We start from the raw sequence: 6000 nt of genomic DNA on the forward strand, positions 1-6000 counted from the left end.
GCCAGGGAAGGCTCCATAAAGAAGGTGGCATCAGAAGCAGGGCTCTCCAGGCAAAGAGAAGTCAAGATCCAGTGTGTGTGAGAAACCCACGGTAGGAGCATTTGGCTGGAACAAAGGCCGTGCATAGAGCAGAAATAACACAGCACTGTCTCTCACTATATGCCAGGCCGGTGCTAAGCAACTCATTTCACAGTAGGGACTCAGATGGGGAGGAGGGAGTGGAGGAGAATGAGGGCTGGGTGGAAGATTGGTGTGACATGGGAGTGGGCTGAGCCACAAGCCAAGACTTTTTGACGTTAATATGTAAAAGAATCACAGTAAAGAATGTCTCTCGGGGACTTCCCTGGCGGTCCAGTGGTTCATGCTCCCACTGCAGGGGGCATGGGTTCGATCCCTGGTCGGGGAACGAAGATCCTGCATGCCCGCACGGCATGGCCAAAAAAAATAAAGACTGATTAGGAAGATGATTGATGAAATTTATGGGAAAAGAAAAAAAAAAGACTGTCTCCCAGCTCTCTGCTCCTTGGTTCCTCTCTTCCACCGGGTTCTTCTCTCTGCCTCTTCATTCCCTTCTCTCCCTTCAGTCTTCCTGCCCAGCCCCAGGCATCAGCCCCGGATGCCTACCTTCTGCAACAGGGACAAGCAAGGCCAAAGACAAAATGAAGGCAAAATGCAGACTGGTCAGCTAAAACTACTTTAAAGCCTATTCAACTGTTAATCTATAAATAGGTCAAAGAAACCCAGTATATTTGGTAACAAACATTGTACCAGGAGGCTCCCTCCTATTGACTCCCTTCCTTGTTTACCAGCCTGGATGGTGCCCTCTTGTGGCATCAGTGTCAAAACATTTTACTATTAATCTGTAAAAGAATGAATATATGTATATGTATAACTGAATCACTATGTGGTACACCTGAAACTTACACACCACTGTAAATCAACTATACTCTAATAAAGTTTTTCAAAAAAGAATTAAATTATAAATTTATTTTATTTTTATTTTTGGCTGTGTTGGGTCTTTGTTGCTGCCCCCAGGCTTTTTTTTTCTCTAGTTGCAAGGAGCAGGGACTACTCTTCCTCGAGTGGGGGCTACACTTCCTTGCAGCACGTAGGTTTTTCATTGCAGTGATTTCTCTTGTTGCAGAGCACGGGCTCTAGGCGCATGGGCTTCAGTAGTTGTGGCACACGCACTTAGTTGCTCCGAGGCATGTGGGATCGTCCCAGGCTAGGGATAGAACCTGTGTCCCCTGCATTGGCAGGCGGATTCTTAACCACTGAGCCACCAGGGAAGTCCCAAAAAGGAATTAAATTTTAAAATCTATATGGTGCCCAACTGTTGAGCCCAAGTGCTATAACTAATGAAACCCAAGCATGTAGAACCCGTGCTCCGCAAGAAGAGAAGCCACTGCACTGAGAAGCCCGCACACCGCAATGAAGAGTAGCCCCTGCTTGCAACTAGAGAAAGCCCGCACGCAGCAACAAAGACCCAGTGCAGCCAAAAAATAAAAATAAATTTTAAAAATAAAAGTATAAAAAAAAATCTACATGGGAGGGACTTCCCTGGTGGTCTATTGGGTAAGACTCTGTGCTCCCAATGCAGGGGATCCAGGTTCGATCCCCGGTCTAGGAACTAGATCTTGCATGCATGCCGCAACTAAAAAGTCTGCATGCCGCAACTAAAAAGTCTGCATGCCGCAACTAAGAGCCTGCGTGTGGCAATTAAGACTGGCAGCAGCCCAAATAATTTTTTTTAAATAAAAAAATCTATATAGGAAAAGAATCTGAAAAATATTGAATATATGTATAACTGAATCACTAAGCTGTACACCTGAAACTAACACAACATTGTAAATCAATTATACTCCAATAAAATTTTTTAAAAAGAATTAAAAAAATAACTGCTATTCACTGTCACTATTTGAAATTAAGAGCTCCTTGACTAAATTTTTAACTTTTCGGGAGATAAGACATTATTTCAAAATTAGCTCATAATCTGAGGCTTTGATTATTTCTTCTCTTGCACTCTCTTAACTCCAATTCAAATATTCATAAAATGCACTGTTGTTGGGGGAACCCGTTAAAAATTCAGATTCTAGGCCCCTCCCAGGACAATTTGGCTGTACTGGGTATTAGCTAACCAGTGTCCAGGTCCCAACTACTCTTCAAAGGCCTACAAAAATGTCTAAGGACCGAAGAGAAATGTATCATTTCCAAAGTTTGACTCAAAAATTGCAAAATCAGCATGATTGACTGTTTAACACTACAAAAGCTAACATTGTCAATAGCTGCAATTCTATTATAACTATATGTAAACATAATAAAGATTCTAGGAAAGAATAATATTATTTTTAACAAAACTTAGATTTGTAAAATTTATAAATATGTCTTCAAAAATGTTACAGAATTGCTTCCTCCCTCCTCAAAAAAAAAAAAGGTACAGAAATATATGTCTATTTGGCCTGTGAGTACATGTCATTCATTTGGTATGAGGTATGACGGAGCCTCTGAGAATGTAACAGAGGCCTACAAACTCCAGGAAATGGCCCTGCCTTTAGAGTCAAAGATTCTGATCCAGAAGCTCTGAAACAGAGCCCAGGAACCTGCCCTTTTAACCAACATCAGCCAGTTCCTATGGGAGGGCCACAAATCCCACTTGGGAAAACACTGCTGTGGCTAATGGAGAGCTATTGAAGAAACTTGAGCAGGAGAGAAGCATCATCAGAGCTAAACTTCAGGGCAGGTAATCAAGAGTATTTCTTTAAGGCACTTCCCTGGCTGTCCAGTGGTTAAGACTTTGCCTCCCGATGCAGGAGCTGCAGGTTTAATCCCTGGTCGGGGAGCTGAGATCCCACGTGCTTCTCAGCCAAAAAAACAAAACAGAAAACAGAAAAAATACTGTAACAAATTCAATAAAGACTTTTTATGGTCCACATTCAAAAAAAAAAATCTTTAAAAAAAAAAAGAGTATTTTATTTAAGATGGTAGAAAAAGGGGTGCCGAGAGTTACCAGCATCTGAGAAACCAACCCCTGAGACTTTATGAGAGTTCATGTATAATGTACATGTGCGCATTTTCTTCAAGACTGTCCATAGCTTTTATCAGATTCTTAAAGGAAGCCACTACCCAAAACAGTTAAGCATCACTGGTCCATGATTTCCTCCGGAGGCTTGTAAAGCCCCAGGGATTATCAAAGGTTTTCCAGGCACATCACTACAAGCAGTAACAGTGCCTATTTCAATATCGATTTTTAAAATTAATGACTATTTAAAATATTTAAAAATAACTCTAAAACCGAATGTGTGTTGAGCAGAAGGCACACACAGCGGCCAGACTCCACGGCACTCAGAAGCCCGTACGTGACTCACTTGTTCCACAGCAGCTATCACCAGCCATCATCCAGCTGCAGTCATCCAGATTGTCTCGAGGTTCAAATTGTCTTTAATCTTAGACCTTTATGGTTAATTTATACCCAGAATGGACAACTGGTTGAAAACAGGAAGCATAGGGAACACAGAGGTTGAAAACTGTGAACGTGGGAGCACAAACGTGACAGTCATTTTGTGCATGTGTCAGGTCATTGATTCTCACTCCATTTCTGTGAAACAGTAGAAAACAAGCACAGGACCAAGTCAAGTGCAGGGAGATTGCGACTTATCTAGGTTTCATGATCCCACCATGGAAACAGAACTAAAGACCCGCTGCACAGTATCACCTGGAAGCTTGTTAGAAGTGCAGAATTTCAAGCCCCACCCCAGACTTACTAAATCAATCTTCATTTTGACAATCTTATTAACAAAGTTTGAGAAGCACGATTGGAACCATAAAATTAGCTGACTTCAAACAGTGATCTGCAGGCTGGTTAAAGAAAGACGGTAACATTATGAGTTTAATTTTTTTTAATAATTTTTTTTTATTTTTGGCTGCGTTAGGTCTTCGTTCCTGTGCGAGGGCTTTCTCTAGTTGTGGTGAGCAGGGGCTACTCTTTGTCATGGTGCGTGGGCTTCTCATTGCAGTGGCTTCTCTTCTAGAGCATGAGTTCTAGGTGCATGGGATTTAGTAGTTGTGGCACATAGGCTCAGTAGTTGTGGTTCACAGGCTCTAGAGTGCAGGCTCAGTGTTGTAGCACACAGGCTTAGTTGCTTCGTGGCATGTGGTATCTTCCCAGAGCAGGGCTCAAACCCGTGTCCCCTGCATTGGCAGGCAGATTCTTAACGACTGCGCCACCAGGGAAGCCCGAGTTTAAATTTTTTGAAAGTGAATTTTCCATCACAGTTTTAGGTCTCCATGCACAAAAACAGACCATTGAAGAATGGAAAGCAACAGTTATGAGCTGAATATGGACGGATTAGTACCAGGGCACTAGCTGAGAGGTGCAGAAACCTGGCTGTCACAGCAGTCAGCTGGGAGCTCTTCATGGTACCAAATCTGAGCTCAGCCCTCAGAGCCTTAGGCCAGAACCTCTGGGGTGGCCCATGAGTGACTGGTGATCTTCCCATTCACCACCATCGAACGTCACCAGAGCTGCAGGTCCAGTTCATCTGATTAAGGATGTCAAAAACAATGTTGGAGGAGAAAATACAGTGATGGCTATATCAAATTTGGCTGTTCATTTATTGGGACCAAAGACAGCCCCCATCTCTCATGTGCAATTTGTAATGTGCTAGCATAAGTAGCCTGAAACGCTCCTATATCGCCCTCTAGGAAAAATAATACAAAGATTATAATAAATATAAGGTGATCCCAATGGACTTCAGCTTTAAAAAAAAATACATAATGAGATTTAAATCTGCATTTTAACATATAGTTGTTCTCATAACCAAACATGATGCCGTATCACTTTTTAACTTGTCTAAAATCGTGCTTTTTAATTTTTAAAAAGGAGACTTGGTTCCAAAAGTTCAAGTTGTTTAAAAGTAAAGAATGTTGAATATGATCTAATGTTGGGAAAGCTGTGTTAGTGACTCCATTTTGAAATAAACTTCTGAACAGGTTTAACAAAAAATAAAATATAAAATAAAATAATAAAATTGTGCTTTTTCTTCTAATTAAAATAAGCAATGTTTTGTCACTTCTTTAGTGGGGAAAGTCAAATTTTCTCTTTAAATGACATGATTATTACAGATTTTTTTAATTGAAGTAGAGTTGATTTACATTGTTGTGTTAATTTCTGTTGTACAGCAAAGTGATTCAGTTTTACATATGTATACATTCTTTTTTATATATATATATATTTATTTATTTATTTATTGGCTGTGTTGGGTCTTCTTTGCTGTGCACGTGCTTTCTCTTTAGTTGCGGTGAGTGGGGGCTACTCTTCATTGTGGTGCGCGGGCTCCTCATTGCCGTGGCTTCTATTGTTGCGGAGCATGGGCTCTAGGCGCGTGAGCTTCAGTAGTTGCAGCACATGGGCTCAATAGTTGTGGCTTACGGCCTCTAAAGCGCAGGCTCAGTAGTTGTGGTGCACAGGCTTAGTTGCTCCGCGGCATGTGGGATCTTCCTGGAGCAGGGATCAAACCCGTGTCCCCTGCATTGGCAGGCAGATTCTCAGCCACTGTGCCACCTAGGAAGCCCTACATTCTTTTTTATATTCTTTTCTATTATGGTTTATCATAGAATATTGACTATAGTTCCCTGTGCTATACAGTAGGACCTTATAGTTTATCCATTCTGTATATAATAGATTGCATCTGCTAACCCCAGACTCCCACTCCATCCCTCCTCCAACCCCTCCTCCCTCTTGGCAACCACAAGTCTGTTCTCTACGTCTGTGTTACAGATTATATTTTAAATTAAGCTTTAAAGAAGAATCTATCATTAGCAACTTCAAATAAATTCTCTCATTTAAAATGCCTGGTATATACCTGGAATATGATTAAAGTGATCTAAAATCTAAAGAATCTTCTTGATATGAGAGTGAAAAGGATCACTGAATCCAAAAAAGCCTCACTTAAAGAGATCTCAGACGCTTTGCTCTGGATGCAGGACAGAAGACGTGGTGTG

Source organism: Hippopotamus amphibius, chromosome 17 (assembly GCF_030028045.1).
Source record: "Hippopotamus amphibius kiboko isolate mHipAmp2 chromosome 17, mHipAmp2.hap2, whole genome shotgun sequence".
Taxonomy (NCBI): domain Eukaryota; kingdom Metazoa; phylum Chordata; class Mammalia; order Artiodactyla; family Hippopotamidae; genus Hippopotamus; species Hippopotamus amphibius.